Source organism: Trichosurus vulpecula, chromosome 4 (genome assembly GCF_011100635.1).
Source record: "Trichosurus vulpecula isolate mTriVul1 chromosome 4, mTriVul1.pri, whole genome shotgun sequence".
Lineage (NCBI taxonomy): Eukaryota > Metazoa > Chordata > Mammalia > Diprotodontia > Phalangeridae > Trichosurus > Trichosurus vulpecula.
The window spans coordinates 3,529,676-3,548,635 of NC_050576.1; positions in this window are offsets into that span (position 1 = coordinate 3,529,676).

The window sequence follows — 18,960 nt, forward strand, 5'->3', positions numbered from 1 at the left end:
GGGCTCTCAATATCAAGCAGAGCATTTTGTACAGGATCAGGAGTTTCTCACTGAGAACTCACTCTGCCAAAGGAGGCTGGCATCTTCTGTATGACTCGTGGCCTTTGAGAGTTGCCTAAGACGCTGGGAAATTAGGTGACTTGAGCCGGGTTACATGGTCAGCATATATCAGAAGCAGGATTTGAACCCAGTGCAAGAACAGCTCCTTTGTCAGTCCAGGCACCTCTCAGAAGGTCCTTGTGAGAGTATAGGTTCATGGACCTAGGCTGGGAAGGAAACTCAGAGAGCTTAAAGCAATCCTCTCATTTTACCAGGGAAGAAACCAAAGCCGGGGGTGCATGGCTGGGGTTTGACAGGCTCTTTACAGGCCTTCCAGGATGATGCTCGCAGTCATTACACTTACAGATGGCTGCCCATGCTCCTACACTTATGATTATTGCTTCAATTCTTTGGGTGCTCTTTTCCAGATCCATGGTCTCCTTGGTGGGGACTTCTGGATTCCTCCGTGTTTTAGGAGGTGGCTCTTGCTTTTCCATGGCCAGAAAAGAACAGAGTCCATCCCATAGTAGGCCAGCCTCAGCTGTTGGGCTTCCCCAAGTCAGGATTCTTGAGGCTCACACTCCAGCTGGTCCCATATTTGGAGGCTTTGACATATTGTTGCTTTTACTGGCAGAGCCTTTGAGGACACAAGCCTACCTCTCTGGTGTGAGGAAACCTTGCGGTTGGATTTTAGTACACGACAATGACTATTTTAATTATTTTCTCCCAAGCTTTTTCCCCACAACTTAACTCTGGGCCACAAGTACAAATGTAAAAGGAATCAGGTCAAAGGAAGCTAAATTTTTAATAAAATTTAAAACACAAATTCTGCAAGCTGAATTTTAAATGCCATTCTCACCGAAAAAGTGAAGAGAATACAAGATTGTTCGGGGTTTAGTATTTGCTGGTTATGCAAAACAAAGCAAAGCAAAATCCTGTTTGTGAAATAAAAAGCAGCTTCTCCTCCAGAAGAGAGTCTCTTGGGCCTATATCAAGGTCACCCATCTAGGACACGTGCTCGGAGGTACCTCTCCCAGCTCCCATGCCTACTGAGGAGCCCTGCTATTCTACGCTCTGAGACTCGTGGGGTTGGAGGAAGTATCTTCCTAGTTTCCACAGTGTGGCCTTTCCACCATGATTGCCAATTGAGCATCATCTAGTCTGCCATACTTGTAGCTCTTAGAAACCAGTATTTGCTAAGGTAGTACAGTAAGAACTCTAGGTTCAAAACATCCTCCCACTAAAAATCAAAACAAAAAGCCATTGGTAACATGCTCTCCCACCAACATAGAGAGAGATTCTGACCTATGCTTTAGGAAAACGACTCTGTCGGCTGTGTGCACAATGGATCCAGGTGGGAAAAGACTGGAACCTCCAAGGCCAACTCAAAGGGTATTGCAACAGATCAGATGAGCGATGATGAGGTCTGAGCTAGGATGGTGGCTGTGGGAGTGGAGAGAAGGAACTGAAGGCAAGACGTTAGAAAGGTGGAAGCAACAAGACTCCGGGACAGGTTATGTGTGTGGTTCCCTTTAACAGTAAGAATCCCTGTTTCTCCATGTCTTCTGACCCAAATACAGTAGTAAGAGATTAAGAAACATGTAAAAGACAGAAATATAGAGGGAGTTTAAAAAAAAATCTTTGTACAGTTTTATTTCAAGGGCAGTATTTAGAATGTTCATGTCTCCAAGCTCTGTTTTTACATTTGAGGCGATGGGGATGGAGAACCCTGGGGGGAGAAGAGCTGGAGGGTTGGGGGAGTGTGGAGGACAGCAGTTGGTTGTATGTTTTGACATTATATTAATAGCATGAAAATTACATGTAAAATACTATGTAAATAAGCCTCTGTTCTGAGTTGCCAGCTGGGGGATTTCATGAAATAGAATTGCCTCCCTGTGGACAATGGCCCTGTGAATGTCTAATTCATGAAGAGATCCTTGGAATCCGCTGTCACCATTTGCTCCTGAAGAACAGACCATTCAGCTGCAGCCAAAGGAGCAGCAGAGAGGAGAGGAGAGAGAGAAAAACTGAAACCCAGAGAGACAAAGAGAGAGGGAGAGGAGGACAGAGAAAGGTAGAGATAAAGACGGAAACAGGCAGGCAGAGACAGACAGAGGGACACACAGAAAGAGATGGACAAAGACAGACAGACAGACAGACACTATGACAGAGTGCCCTTCACCATCCCCTTCATGCTAAGGCTCCTGAGCCCAAGGGCTCCTCTCTTAGAATTCTAAGGCATGAATAGTCGGCATCAGCAGGGACTCCACTTGGGATGCTTTCTTCCACAGGACTAATTTCTATCCCCACTAATGGGAATTCTGCATTTGACTCAAGAGGCATGCACATCACTAGCTCTGGAAATGGAACACAAGAGCTGCTGGTCTGAATGCAAATGTTCTCTTTTATTGTAAAGAAGGAAAAAAAAACCAAGTGAATGAGAAGCTCTGGCTGGCTTTAGAAAGCCACTCAGGCCTCAGTTGTCCTCTGCTGGCTTGACTGGGGATGTTTTGTTATCTTTTGGGGCAAATGAAAAACTGAAGCCTACCAGAGGCCCCCAGCAACCCGGACATAGGGAAGAGCAAGCACCAAAATTTATCAAGTCCTCTACATCCTAACAAGGTTCTAGACTCTTAAGTGTGCTCAGGGAACAAGAGTCTCAGCCCCCAAGAAGAGCTAGGAGAAGGCACCTTTCACATTTCTTTGCAGGGATAGTGAACTAGATGAGGGGGGCGCAGCACCAAATGGCAGATTTTCAATTTTTCTTGAGGTATAAGTTTTTGGGAATGATTTTTTCCTCTTTTAATTCTTTGTTCTGAGAGGGCTCACTAGAGGTATGGGGAAAGGAATGTATTGGGAAACATTGGCTATGTGAAAACAAAAGATACCAATAAAATGTATGTTTATAACAACATTCAGTTAAATTCCACAAAATAAAATAAAATCTCTATTGTGTGCCCAGCACTGTCCTTAGCCCAGGTAATAGAAAGACAAAAATGAAACTGTCTCTGCCCTCAAGTAGTCGGGGGTGGAGAGAGGAAGAAGAGGGTAAAACACACAGTGATGATAAGCAAGTGAATCACATCTACACATAAATTCAAAGGGCGTGAGAGAGCACCAACAACCGGAGGAAGTATCAGGACAGACCCCACTTAGATGAGTGTACTCTTTAAAAAAAAATCATTCTTGGCCAGCATCTTCAAAGCATCTCCATGTCCAGACAGAAAAAGAGGATTGCATGTTGCATCTCCAATATATATAGCTAACATTTCTTTTCAAAATTGTATAAAAAATCCATGTGTTGTTTTCCAAGCTATCCTGTTTGTCTGGGGTCTCTTTTTCAACCTCATCCTGCTCATTTCTTTTAAAATACCACAAGACCCATGTTTTAAAAACTGAAGTCATGGGTTTGGAACATGCTGGGAGGAGAAGAAGCAGGGATGGGTTGGAGTCAGGGTGGGGACAGCAGTTGGTTAGTTGGTTGTATTTTTTCCTTTTCCTTTTGTTTCTTTTTTATTAATGCACCACTGTCACCATGATTTTCCATCCCTTCCAAATCGCCCAATTAAAACAACTCTCTAACAAGTAAGCATAATCGAGCAAAACAAAGTTATACATTTACCCATATCTGAACGTGTATGTCTCAGTCTGCACCTTGAGTGTCCCCCTTCTTGGTCAGGCAGTGGGTGGCCCCCTTCATCAATGGTCCTCCACTAGCCACTGCATTGCTCAGAGTTCAGAAGCTCCTCAAATGAGTTTTTCTTTGTAATGTTATGGTGATTATAGAAATTGTTATCCTGTTCTTCTCCCATGTCTCAGAGTTATTTCATATAAATCATCCCAGAGTTTTAAAAATCCAGCCCTTTTATCATTTCTTATGGTGCAAGAATACTCCATTTTATTTGGCTGCCATAATGTTTTCAGCTAGTCCCCAATTGCTGGACTTCCAATTTGCTTTCAGTTCTTTACTATATCAAAAAATATTGCTGCTTCTTCTCCTCTTGCTCTCTGGGGTATAAGTCAAGTAGTGATATTGCTGGGTATGGACAGCTTTGTCAATTTTTGGATAAAGTTTTAAATTTCTTTCCAGAATGGTCGGACCTCCCTCATAGCTCCACCGACAGTGCATCAGAGGTCCCCCCACTCCTGAAATGCCTCTTTCTTGTTTTGGCATCTTTGCCAATCTGAGAAGTGTGAGTGAGGTAGAACCACAATTGTTTGAATTTTAATTTTTCTAATTATTAGTGATTCAAATAATGATAAATTAATTTAGATAGTATTGCCATTTTTTGTTATATTTACATGGTCCAAATGTGAGCAATTAATCAATATTTCTCTAGTTATTAAGGTATATACTTCCATTTTGTGGTTATATTCATGGAGTTATTGTGGGTGTGTTGGTCAGTAGACTTCCAAATATTTTACCCTCTAGTTATCTTGAATAGAATTTCTCTCTCATCCTGGTGGGTTTTAGTGATAGTGTACTGAAAAGCTGATGGTTTATGTTTCAATTTTGTTTATGTTTGATTTATGATGATTTATATCTTAATACTTTGTTGAAGTTACTCATTTTAGTGGAATCCTTAGGGTTCTCTAAGACCATTATGTAATCTGGAAAAAATATCAACAATTTTGTTTCTTCTGCACTGATGTTTATTTCCTCAATTTCTTTTTCTTATCTTATTTCAGTAGTTAGAATATCTAGCACTATGCCAAATATTAATATTAGTGCTAATATACAGTGCTTTCTGTGTTTCTGTCTCTTTCTCTCTCTGTGTCTCTCTGTCTCTCTTTGTCTTTGTCTTTCTCTGGCTCTAGCTTAGGTATGAAGGCTATATTTGAGTCATAGAAGGCATTTGTTAGGATTCCTTCTTTTCTTATTTTAGCAAAGATTGTATGTAATCTTGGAACAAATTCTTCTTCGGATATTTCATAGAATGTGCTTGTTAAACATCTAGCCCTGTTTCCGGTCTGCCTTTAGAAGTTGGTTCATGACTTCTTCAATTTCTTTTCCTGAGAATATCATAATCTAAGTTATCCATGTATCCATTTCTTCTTTTGCTATTGTGGTATTTTATATTTCTGTAAACACTCATCCATTTCATTTAACTTTTTGTTGACATATAATTTGGTAAACCAGTTTCTGAGAAATTCCTTTATTTCTTCATTATTTGTTTCAAATCCTCTTTTTTTTCTTAATTAAACCAGTTAATGGTTTATCTATTTTACTAGCTTTTGCCCCAAAACAAGCTCCTATTTTTATGGAACAATTCAATGTTATGTCATTAGATGTATATACATTAAATACTGAAACTGTTTCATTATCTAGGGCACTTCTGAGCATAATGTAGTTTCCCTATTTACCACTTTTATTGCTGTCTATTTTTATTGTTTTCTTGTCTGAGAACATGATTGTCTTCCTTGCTTTTGTGAATTTGCCTGTGGCATAATCAATTCTTTTCCAGTCCTTTACTTTAACCCTAATATTTATTTTTCAAGTGAACTTTTTTGGGTAAACAGCATATTGTTGGGTTCTGCTTTCTAATTCATTCTCTCTTTGGGGGCAGAGCAAATTCATCTCATGGTTATAATTGTCAATGATGTACTTTGCACCATCATATTCTAGCATTGTTTTATCTTTTTACCTGACCTGTCCCTTTGCAAAGAAAATGAATTTGTGTAAATGGTGACTCATCAAAGCTAGTGAGCTGGAATTGGAGCGATCATCTTCAGTTTCGCTGACCTTTCTCTGTTCTCCTTGACTCAAGAACTGCTTCTTATCTTTTCTTTTTTTTTTCTTTTTTAATCTCCTTTTTCAATCCTACCTCTGATGCTGAAATTGGTTTACTCTGAATTCTTCCCTCCCCAACCTCTCTTTTAAACACCACTCCCTATACCTTGTTCCAACTTCTTTTCCAGCTGAGTTTGATGTATATATGTACTAAACTCTTTGTCTTGGTTGGAGTGTGTGTGTGTGTGTGTGTGTGTGTGTGTCTGTCTGTCTGTCTGTCTGTCTGTCTACCTGCTGCCTTTCTTTTTCAGGTTCAGATATGAGTGGCATTCATGTGGTGTCTTTTCCTGGGTTCTTGAACTTTTCCTTTCTGACTCTTTGTAGTATTTTTTTAACCTGGAATGTATGAATTTGACAATGCCATTCCCAGGAGTTTTCACATGATTGTTTCTTTCAGGAGGTAACAGGTGGACTCATTCCATTTTCTTTCTTTTTCTTTTTAATTTATTTTTATTTTTAGTTTACAACAGACGGTTCTACATAATTTTGAGTTCAGATTTTCTCCCCTCCCTCCCCACTCCCTCCCCAAGACGGCATGGAATCTCATATAACTACCACGAATGACTTCGCATTGAATTAATTAGTACACTAGTCAAGTTGCGGAGAAGAATTATGACCAATGGAATGAATAACGAGAAAGAAGAAACAGAACCAAAAAAAAAAAATAAAACAACCCAAAAACAAAAACAGAAGAGAAGAGAAAAAGGTGAGCATGAAGTGAGCCTCAATCTGCATTCAAACTTCATAGTTCTTTCTCTGAATGTAGATAGCATTCTCCATCGTGAGTCCTTTGTAGTTGTGCCTGCACCTTGTGTTACTGAGAGGATCGAAGTCTGTCAGGCTTGGTTCTCACAGAATCTATGTATCTGTGGTTGTGTACAGTGTTCTCCTGGCTCTGCTCTGCTCACTCAGCATTATGTCATGTGGGTTTTTCCAGGTTGTTACGAAGTCCGTATCATCCCCATTTCTTATGGCACAGTAGTATTCCATTACCTTCATATACCACAGCTTGTTCAGCCATTCCCCCATTGATGGGCATCCCTTTGATTTCCAATTCTCAGCTACCACAAAAAGAGCCGCTATAAATATCCTTGTACATATGGGTCCTTTTCCTGCTTGTGTAATTTCTTTGGGATACAACCCTAGAAGTAGTATTGCTGAGTCAAAGGGTATGAACATTTTTATAGTCCTTTGGGTGTAGTTCCAAACTGCTCTCCAAAATGGCTGGATCATCTCAAAACTCCACCAGCAATGTAACAATGTCCCAATTTTCCCACATCCTCTCCAGCGTTTACCATTTTCCTGTTTTGTTATTTTAGCTGATCTGACAGGAGAGATGTGGTACCTAAGAGGTGTTTTGATATGCATTTCTCTAATCAGTAGTGATTTAGAGCATTTTTTCATATGCCTATAGATAGCTTTAATTTCTTCCTCTGAAAACTGCCTGTTCATATCCTTTGACCATTTCTCAATTGGGGAATGGCTTGTATTCCTATATATTTGGCTCAGTTCCTTGTATATTTTAGAAATGAGGCTTTTATCAGAGGTACTAGTTGTAAAGATTTTCTCCCAATTTTCTGCTTCCCTCCTAATTTTTGTTGCATTGGCTTTTTTTGTACAAAAACATTTCAATTTAACATAATGAAAATTATCCATTTTGCATTTTGTAATGCTCTCTATCTCTTGTTGGGTCATGAATTCTTTTCTTTTCCATAAATCTGATAAGTAAACTATTCCTTGCTCTCCCAAGTTACTTATAGTATCAGCCTTTACTCCTAAGTCGTGAACCAATTTTGACTTTACTTTGGTATATGGTGTAAGATATTGGTCTATGCCCAGTTTCTGCCCTACCATTTTCCAATTTTCCCAACAGTTTTTGTGAAATAGTGAATTATTAGCCCAGAAGCTGGCCTCTTTGGGTTTATCAAAGAGTAGATTGCTATAGTTGTTGACTTCTCCATCTTGTATTCCCATCCTATTCCACTGATCCATACCTCTGTTTCTTAGGCAGTAGCAGGTAGTTTTGATGACTGCTGCTCTGTAGTACAGTTTAATATCTGGTATGGCTAGGTCACCTTCTCTGGCATGTCTTTTAATTAATACCCTAGATATTCTAGACCTCTTGTTTTTCCAGATGAATTTTGTTATAATTTTGTCCAGCTCAGTAAAATAATTTTTTGGTAGTTCGATTGGCATGGCACTGAATAGATAGATTAATTTAGGTAAAATTGTCATTTTTATTATATTAGCTCGGCCTAACCATGAGCAACTGATATTTTTCCATTTATTCAGATCTGACTTTATTCGTGTGAAAAGTGTTTCATAGTTATGTTCATATAGGCCCTGGGTTTGTCTTGGCAAATAGACTCCCAAATATTTTATAGTGCCTTCAGTAACTTTGAATGGAATTTCTCTTTCTATCTCTTGCTGTTGGGCTTTGTCAGTAATGTATAGGAATTCTGAGGATTTATGTGGGTTTATTTTATATCCTGCAACTTTGCTAAAGTTGTTTATTATTTCAAGTAGTTTTTTACTTGATTCTCTAGGATTCTCTAGATAAATCATCATATCATCTGCAAAAAGTGATAATTTAGTTTCTTCTTTTCCTATTCTAATTCCTTCAATTTCTTTTTCTTCTCTTATTGCTACAGCTAATGTTTCTAGTACCAAATTGAATAATAGGGGTGATAATGGACATCCTTGTTTCACCCCTGATCTTATTGGGAATGCATCTAGCTTATCCCCATTACAGATAATGCTTGTCGATGGTTTTAGGTAGATACTATTTATAATTTTAAGGAAGGTTCCACTTATTCCTATGCTTTCTAGTGTTTTTAATAGGAAAGGGTGTTGTACTTTGTCAAAGGCTTTTTCTGCATCTATTGAGATGATCATATGGTTTCTGCTAGTTTTGTTGTTGATGTGGTCAATTATACTAATAGTTTTCCTAATATTGAACCAGCCTTGCATTCCTGGAATAAATCCTACCTGGTCATAGTGTATTATTCTCGTGATGAGTTGCTGCAATCTTTTTGCTAATATTTTATTTAAAATTTTTGCATCAATATTCATTAGGGAAATTGGTCTATAATTTTCTTTCTCTGTTTTGACTCTACCTGGTTTGGGTATTAGTGCCATATTTGTGTCATAAAAAGAATTTTGTAGGACTCCTTCTTCACCTATTTTCCCAAATAGTCTACAAAGTATTGGAATTAGTTGTTCTTTAAATGTTTGATAGAATTCACATGTAAAACCATCTGGCCCTGGTGATTTTATCCTAGGGAGTTCATTGATGGCATGCTCAATTTCTTTTTCTGAGACGGGGTTATTTAGAAATTTTACTTCCTTTTCTGTTAACCTGGGCAGTTTGTGTTTTTGTAGATATTCATCCATATCTCTAAGGTTGTCAAATTTATGGGCATACAATTGGGCAAAATAATTCCTAATTATTGTTTTGATTTCCTCTTCATTAGAGGTGACCTCACCCTTTTCATTTTTGATACTGGTAATTTGATTTTCTTCTTTCTTTTTTTAATCAAATTGACCAAAGGCTTATCAATTTTATTGGTTTTTTCATAAAACCAGCTCTTTGTTTTATTTATTAATTCAATAGTTTTCTTGGTTCCAATTCTATTAATCTCTCCTTTGATTTTCAGTATTTCTAATTTGGTATTTAATTGGGGATTTTCAATTTGCTCTTTTTCTAGCTTTTTCAGTTGTATGCCCAGATCATTGATCTCCTTTTTCCCTATTTTATTCATGTAAGCATTTAGGTGTATTAGGAGGGCAGAGTTTATAATCTCAAAGAGGATCATAAACATATCTGAAAGGTTCGGAACTGCCGGATATAAGAAACTCTCAAAGTAGAAGGCAGAAGAATCAAAACATATATTTAGGCTCCACAGTAACCAACCCATGAACCAGCAACCCCATTTTAATATATTAATCAAAAGCTTCCAGGCCCAATAAGTACGCCTTGAAAGAGTAACCAGGAGGCTACAGAGAAGCATGATTGTGTAAAGCAAAATCATGCTTCCCCCTCTATGGTAAAAAGATTACCCACTGGCCTGAAGTCTTTGCTCAGCTTCCTCCCGTAGGTCAGCTCTGCTACTGGCAGCTCCTGCTTCAGCTGTGGCTGTGGCTGTAGCTGTGGCTGTGGCTGTAGCAGCCTCTGGCTCCAACGGGAGCTGCTTTTAACCATCCAGCTTCTGCGGGGGTGTAAGGTATGCCGGGGAAAGCACAGGTTCTTTCAATCTGCTTAAGCAAGGTGAAGGGGTTGACCGGGAAAGCACAGGTTCTTTCCATCAGCTTAAGCAAGGGAAGCAAGGTGAAGGGGCCGACAAGCTTACTCCAGTCCAACATACAAACAGCATTCAGTTCAGGGGAAAAAGCCAAACTAGTCAAGGCCACTTGTTGACTAAGTGCTAAGGAGCCCATTTTTGGTTGCCAATACATTAGGATATAAAACTTCCTCTAAGGACTGCTTTTGCTGCATCCCATAAGTTTTGGTATGTTGTTTCATTATTGCCATTCTCTTGAATGAAGTTATTAATTGTTTCTCTGATTTGTTCTTTGGTCCACTCATTCTTTAGAATTAGATTATTTAGTTTCCATTTTATTTTTGCTTTATTTTTCCATGGTTCTTTATTAAAAATAATTCTTATTGCATCATGATCTGAAAAGGATGCTTCGACTACTTCTGCCTTTCTGCACTGGATTGTGAGGTTTTTATGCCCTAGTACATGGTCAATTTTTGAGTATGTGCCATGTACTTTTGAGAAGAAAGTATATTCCTTTTTATCCCCATTCAGTTTTCTCCAGAGGTCTATCATATCTGCCTTATCTAAAATTCTGTTTACCTCCTTAATTTTTTTCTTATTTATTTTGAGGTTAGATTAATCAAGTTCGGAAAGGGGGAGGCTGAGATCTCCCAATATTATAGTTTTGCTGTCTATTTCTTTCTGTAACTCCCTTAACCTCTCCTCTAAGAATTTGTTTGCCTTACCACTTGGTGCATATATGTTAAACAATGATATTGCTTCATTGTTTATGGTGCCTTTTAGCAGGATATAATGTCCTTCCTTATCTCTTTTAATTAAATCTATCTTTACTTTTGCTTTGTCTGAGATAAGGATTGCTACACCTGCTCTTTTTACTTTAGCTGAGGCTCAATATATTTACTCCAGCCTTTTACCTTTACCCTGTGTGTATCCCCCTGTTTCAAATGTGTTTCTTGTAAACAGCATATTGTAGGATTATGGTTTTTAATATATTCTGCTATCTGCTTCTGTTTTATGATAGTGTTCATCCCATTCACGTTCAGAGTTATGATTTCTATCTGTGTCTTTTTCTCCATCCTATTCCCCCTGTTTATGCTTTTATTTCTCTCTTTTCCCTTCTCCTCCTCAACAAAGTTTTGCTTTTGACCACCGCCTTCCTCAGCTTACCCTCCCTCTTTATCCCCCTCCCTTATCTTACTGTTTCCCACTTGCTACTTCTCCCCTCGCTTCTGAAACCCCACCTCCCTTTTTCCCCTCTTCCCTTCCTACTTCCTGTAGGTCAAATTAGATTTCTAAACTTATCAGGGTATGTTATTCCCTTCTTGAACCAGATCAGATGACAGTGATGCTCAAATACTGCTCTTCTCCCTCCCTTCTTTCCTCTACTATAATATGTTTTTGTGCCTCTTCATTTGGTGTAATTTACCCTTTTCTACTACCTCCTTACCTCTTTTCTCATAGCCCTTCCTTTACATCTCTTACTTATGTTTTTTATCTTTACATCAGTTAGTTTATACAGGCATTCACAATCTATATGTATCCCTTTCAATTGTAATAATAGCTGTACCATTCTCAAGACTGACATATGTGTGTGTGTATGTATATATATTTATATATATATATATATATATACATATATATATATATATGTATGTATAAAACATACATATGATGATATAATCCCACATAAAGACACAGACAACCTGCCCTTATTGATTGATAAGGTTTTGGGGGGTTTTCCCCCCTGGTTACCTTTTTATGTCTCTCTTGAGTTTTGTATTTGGAGATCAAATTTTCCATTGAGTTCTGGCCTTTTCATCAGGAATGTCTGGAATTCCCTTATTTCATTGAATGTCCATTGTCTTGCCTGAAAAATTATGCTTAGTTTCGCTGGGTAGTTGATCATTGGTTGTAGTCCCAGCTCTTTTGCCCTTCGGAATATTATATTCCAATTTCTCCTATCTTTTAAGGTGGAAGCTGAGAGATCCTGTGTGATCCTGACTGTAGTTCCACGATATTTGAATTGCTTCTTTTTGGCTGCTTGCAGGTTTTTCTCCTTTAGTTTATTGTTCTGAAATTTGGCTATAATATTTCTTGGTGTTTTCAGTTTGGGATCTCTTTCAGGGGGTGATCGGTGAATTCTTTCAATGACCATTCTGCCCTCTGGTTCTAGGACCTCTGGGCAGTTGTCTTTGATAATTTCTTCGAAGATACTGTCAAGGCTCTTTTTTTCATCATGGATTTCTGGTAGACCAATAACTCTTAAGTTGTCTCTCCTGGATCTATTTTCCAGGTCATTTGCTTTCCCAATCAGACATTTCACATTTTTTTTCTATCTTTTCATTCTGTACATTTTATTTTACTATTTCTTGGTGTCTCATAGATTCATTAGCTTCCACTTGCTCAACTCTAATTTTTAATGAGTTAGTGATTTCATTTTGCTTTTGAGTCTCCTTTTCCAATTGGTTGATTTTACCTCTCAGGGTGTCATTTTCTCTCTTTAGATTCTGTATCTCTGTAGCCATTTCACCAATCTTATTCTTTAGGGACTTGATGTCATCTTCTTTTAGCTCCCTAATTTGGTTTTTAAAATCCTCCTTTAGCTCTTCCAGCAATGCTTTTTGGGCTGGAGACCAGTTCACATTACCTTTTGAGGTATCAGACATGTCTATAGTGTCATTACTTCCCTCTTCCATATTGGTATTTTGATCCTGCCTGTCTCCATATAAAGAATCTATTGTCCTCTGTTTTTTTTGAGTTCTTCTTCATGTTTGTTGGTTTGCGTTTTCCTGACTTTACAATGAATTTCAACCTTTGGGCCTCAGGTCTCTCTGTCCCAGCTTTCTTATTCCGGGGGTTGTGAGTCTAGACTTATAGCCTTCAGTTTCCTGAGGTGTGGGGGAGGGGTCTGGCTCCCTGGCTTCTCACTCCCTATGGGTGCTCTCCAGCGGTGTTGCTTTTCAGCAATGGTCTCAGCTGTTTGTCGTTTGAGCTGATGTCTGGCACTTCCCCTGGGGGAGCAAGAGTACGTCTGGGCTCCTGGCATTGACCACTGCCAACTCTGCCCCTCTGGGACTGATGAACTTCTACTATTTGACCACTGAAGCCCCACTTCTTTCTGCTCAGTTCCAGCATCCTTTTTTCCCCCAGAGGAAATCTCTGGGGTTGGGGCGGGGGGGAGGGATTAGAGCCATTTACCTGGCTGGTATGTCTCCCGGAAGTTCGAGAAGCTGAGTTTCTGGGCTGCAAGCTTCAGGAGTTGGTGTTTCCTGGCCGGTGGCATTGCGCTGCCTCTCCTTGCTTCCACAGACTGCTGTCCTGTGTTGGGAGTCCTGGGGATCTCTGCCGGTTTCAGGTGCCCAGCTTTCTCCCAGCCTGTCTCCCACGTGGATTTCCCTGCCGGCCACCTCCACTTTGGTCTGGAGCAGCTCCACACCAAGCACTCTCCAAGCCTACAGGTTCGTGCCTTCGGCCTTTCAGACTCTTCGGGTTTGGAGATTTGCCCCACGCAGACTGCTCGCGGTTTCTGACTCTCTCAAATCTGCTCAAATTCACTTTTTTATAGGAATCTGACAGACCTTGTGAGACAGCTCCAGTAAGAAGCTGTCTTCATGCGGCCATCTTGGCTCCACCCCCCCATTCCATTTTCAATTTGAACTCTGGTTCTAGAAAGGCATCATGGCATAGTGGGCAGAGAGCTGACCTAAGAGGCAGAAGATCTACTTTCAAGACCTGCCTCTCACTCACACTGGTGGATGGCATGATCCTGGGAAAGTCATTTAATCTTGCAGTGCTTCATAGGAGAGTTGTCAGACTCCCAGTTCACTGCTACCAACTCCACCACAACTCCCCAGTGTGCCCCAGATAAAAATGTAATTAGGAGATTCTCATAAAATAAATAAAACCACAATACAATGTGGATCATGTTGCTCTGAGGTTTTCTAAATCAATAGATGGCCCTCAGGGATATGTTTTTCTTTGAGTCTGACACCCCTGGTCTATTTAACTCTCCAGGGTGTAAGTTACAAAGAAATTGCCCATCCACACTGGTAGAGAGAATTTCCTGTGCTGGGAACTCTCTATAACCATCAAATCTCAGGTTCGGTCCTATTGTTCTGGTTCCAATAGAACCAGGCAGTTTTTATATGTCTTTTCTTGACATGATGTCCAGATTTTTCTTTTGGTCATGCTTGCCAGGTCACCTCAGGTTAGTTCTACTTGAACTTTTCCAGGGCAATTGTTTTTGATAAGAGAATAGCTTCCATTTTATTCTTTTTTCAGTCTTATCATTTCGTTCTAATATTTCTTGTCTCAGGAGTCGTTGAGGTCATTCTGATTTGTAGAGAGTCTGTTTCTTGTATGAGGTTTACCACCATCCATTCCAACTCATTGATTCTGCCTCCAAACCTTTTTCTATAGCTCCCATTTCATGTAGAATCTCTTATGTCCTTTCTTCCAGGTATTCTTGAGGTCCTTGTAGCCAAGTCATCTTCATCTCAGAGGTTCTGCTTAGAACAGTTGTGGAGTCATTGTCTTCTTCTGGGTTTTCCTCTTAGTCCAATATTTCTTCATAGTATTGGTCTAGTATAGTGTCTTCTTCTGTTGGCTCATATTGCTAGCCTAAATTCTTGATGTGAGACATAGTGGCAGGGCCAGATACCACTCTCAGATGGGATGTCCACACCCTGTTTGTTCCTGGCCCACTTTTCCTGGGTTCCTGCTTGAGTCTACTTCCCTTGGGGTGTTGGAATTCAGAACCCTGGCAGGCTTGTATGCCCCCACTCAGAATCCTGTGATTGGCTGTCCTTGACCAGGGCACTTGATGTTCTCTTTTGCCCCATAGGGCTTCCTTGGTAAGGGATGTGGGTGCGCCCTCCTCCAGCCTCATGTCTTCCTCAATCAGGGTGTTGTGTAATCTCTGTCTCTGTGAGGCTTCCTTGATCAATCCAAAGGCATATCTTTGTCCTTTCTGAGGCTTCCTTTATCAGGGTGCTAGGTAGTTTTCTGTCCCCTCTGGGCTTTTTTGATTGGAGATATTCCCTGAGTTTTTCCCCATGATGATACCATCTATCCATAACCTTCTGGAATTTTCCCAGATAGGGAGATCCTTGCATGTCCTGGAGGTTTCACTATGGGAAAGGGCTGGGGGCTGGGTGGTCCCTGCACTTCCTGGGGTTCCCCCTACAGGGGGCTGAGTGATCTTCCAGCTTCCTGGGGCTTCTCTAGACAGGGTACCTCACTGCGAGGCTGCCTAGGGGTTTCTGGTCCATCTGTACTCTTGCTGGCTTCTTTCATTGTCCCCTTGTAGTGTATGGAGCTTCTGGCCATATTTGGGGAAAGTCGTAGGCTGGATGAAGGCTCTCACTAAAAGTTCTCTTTGGGGGAGAGGATTCTGGGAAGATGGTGGAGTAGGTCAGAAAATTCCAAGCTCTCAAGATTTTTGCCCACAAAAGAGTTAAAATAGTACCTTAGGATGAACAGAGTATGGGTGGAGACAAAGATGAATAGGGGCACAACCGGGATCTTCCTGGGGCAGTTTGAGATGATCCAAAGACAAATTCCAGGACCAAGTTCGGTACCGGAGAGGAGTAAACACCTCCAGGCTAGGTTCCCTTTGAACAACTAGCGGCAAGCTCTAGGGTTAGTTGGTTTGAGAGGCTGCCTCGGCCCCAGCCAGAGGAACTTTTCACCCCAGGATAGTGAGGGGAATTGGGCATTTGAGCCCAGGAAGATTGAGGGAACCTCTGCTGACGAGGAACGCCAGACCCAGCTGTGCTGTGAAGAGTGGTGGTGGGGGGGAGGTGAGAAGGAACCAGCACATGCCAGGTGAGTGCAGAAGCAGTGGGGCAGAAATCCCCTGGCTGTGGGCACTTACAGGAGGTTGGAGGTTTGGTTTTTATTCCAGGCTAGAGGGAAGAACTGAAGATCTGGGGCAAGAGGCACTATTTCCTATACCCCAGGGCTAGAGGTGATTACAAAAATCAAGCTATTACCACAAAAAATACACGTGCAAAGGAGAAAGAATCCCACCATAGGAACCTATTATGTGAGTAGAGATGACCAGTGTTCATCTTGAGAGGAGGATATTGAAGAAAAGAAACCCCCAAAGAGTAATGTCAAATGGTCACTTGCCCAGAAAGAATTTATAGAAGACCTTAAAACATACTTTAAAAATCAAATGACAGAGATGGAGGAAAAACTAAAAGAAAAATAAGAATAATCCAAGAAAAACAAGAAGCTTATGAAAGGAAAGTCAATTAGAAAAGGGGATCAAGAATCTCAAGGAGGAAAATGACACCTTGAAAATTAGAATTGGGCAAAGTGAAGCCAGTGAAATTGTAAGAGATCAAGAAATAATTAAACAAAACACGAATAATGAAACAATAGAAGAGAAAGTGAAACATCTTAAAAGGAAAACAACAGATTTGGAGAATAGATCAAAGAGAGAAAATATAGAAATAATTGGACTAACTGAAAGTTATGATCAAAAAAAATCTTGATACAATAATACGAGAAATAATTAAAGAAAATTGTCTTGAAGTATTAGAACAAGGCAGGAAAGTAGAAACAGAAAAAAATCCATCGCACACCACTTAAAAGAGATCCTATGAGGAAAACTCATAGGAATATCATAGTCAAATTCCAAAACCCCCAGCTCAAGGATAAAATATTATAAGCATCAAGATTAAAACAATATAAATATGACAGTGCCACAATAAGAATTACATAAGACCTAGCAGCAGAGACATTAAAGGACAGCGGGTCTTGGAACACAATATATCAAAGAGCGAAAGACATGGGGCTCGGGCCGAAAATATCATGCCCTTCAAATTTAAGTATCTTGAGTGAAAAAAATGGACATTTGACAAACCTTCAGACTTTCAAGACTTTCTTAAAAAAATATCCTGAACTTAATAGAAGATTCTACATACAAGAACCAAAAGAAACATAAGGTACATACCAAAGACTGACTATAAGGGATTCATAAGGACAGACTGTTTATCTTTTATATAATGTAAAATGTATGTCTAAGATTCTTATTAATAATTGGTGAGCTCATAAGAAAGAGGGGGTAAACTTGACTATGATATGAATTCAAAAAGTAAAACAATTTAGAAACAGCTAAAAAGAGTAACTATTTTATACAAATGAGGTACAAGAGGAAGAAAGATACAGAGGAATTAGATGGGGGAGGACAGCTGGTAGTTCTGGTAACCTACTTTCATAGGGAATGGGTTTAATATTTAGAAGAGTATAAAAGTCTTCTAAATTTAGAGGAAATAAAATAGTAGGAGTATAGAGAGGGGGGAGAGGACAAGGCAGGTATCTTTAGAGGGGAGGATGAGGGAACAGGTAAAAGGAGGATATAGAAGGGTGTTTAGATTTATGGGAATGAGAGGATAGGGGAGGGATCCTTGGAGGGGATAGGCACGTAATAGGAGGGCAAGGTAGTTGGTGAAAATAAAGTAGAGGAATCAGAAGGGATAGGAAACAAAAAATATGCACAAATATAAAAACAAAGATCATTAGTAGAGTATGTTTAGAAAAGTATATGTCTATATATATATATATATATATATATATATATTCAGGGGTGGGAGGGAAAAAAAGGACAAAGTTTAAAAGTGCACAGCAGAGAACAAAAGAAAACTCACAAGGAAGCAAAGAAAAGATGCACAATTCTTAACACAACATGCATTATTTATCATACAGGCTTTATCGAAATGAAGATATATTGTTATATATTTTGAATCCTCTCTAACATTCTGCTATGCACACGACATGCTTTTTTTCTTTCTTACTTTGTATTTAAGTTTCAATATTTAAGTTTATGATACGTTTTGTTCCCTTTCTTCTATTCTGTATTTGTGTTCTGGCCCTTGAGTCTAAAATAAAATAAAGTTAAAAAATAAAAAGGGGGGCATCTAGGTGGTGCAGTGAGTAGAGCACCGGCCCTGGAGTCAGGAAGACCTGAGTTCAAATTCGCATTCAGACACTTGACATACTTACTAGCTTTGTGACCTTGGGCAAGTCATTTAACCCCAATTGCCTTGCCTTCCCCCCCTCCAAAGAAAAAGAAAACAAAGAAAAAAATAAAAGTTTTCTTTGGATTTGGGGTTCATCATTCAATCTGATGCTCTTTTTCAATGATTTCTGGATTAAAAGTGGGACCAGGGGAGCCAAAGTGTGATGTGCTATACAGCCAGAGGTAGGGGATTTTGTCCAAGAAGAGACTGGAGCTGGGGATTTCAGGAGGAAGAGGTAAGGGGTGCATGTGTGTGTGTGTGTGTGTGTGTGTGTGTGTGTGTGTGTGTGAGAGAGAGAGAGAGAGAGAGAGAGAGAGAGAGAGAGACAGAGACAGAGACAGAGACAGAGACAGAGAGACAGAGACAGAGAGAGAGAGTTACTTATTCACAGCAGAAAGGAGGGAGATAAAGTGTCAGTGGCTGGGGGCGGTGGCAGGGGTGGGGAGAGAGCAAAGAAAAGCGTACATTTGCATTCAGGGTACCAGACAAGAATGTTGCACACAGAGTCTTGTGTCCCATTCCTACCTCAGACATTTATTTCCCGGCTGACTACAGGCAAATCATTTAACCTGTCCAAGCCCTCATTTCCTGATGCATGAAGTGGATATGGTCTTTGCAGGGCTAAGTGAAGGAAGCAAGCATCTTCAGCATGCTCACCAAGAGGTCCCCAGTGACAGACAAGGTTGGGGTAGCAGATTTAGCCTTGAGTCCTGGATCCAGCAATGAATTAGAAAGTTAACCAAGGTCCAGTCTTTTCCTGAATTCCCCAGGCTATGGGTGTATGGCTTTAGACTCCAGATTCCAGTGCAGGCCAGAGAGGATC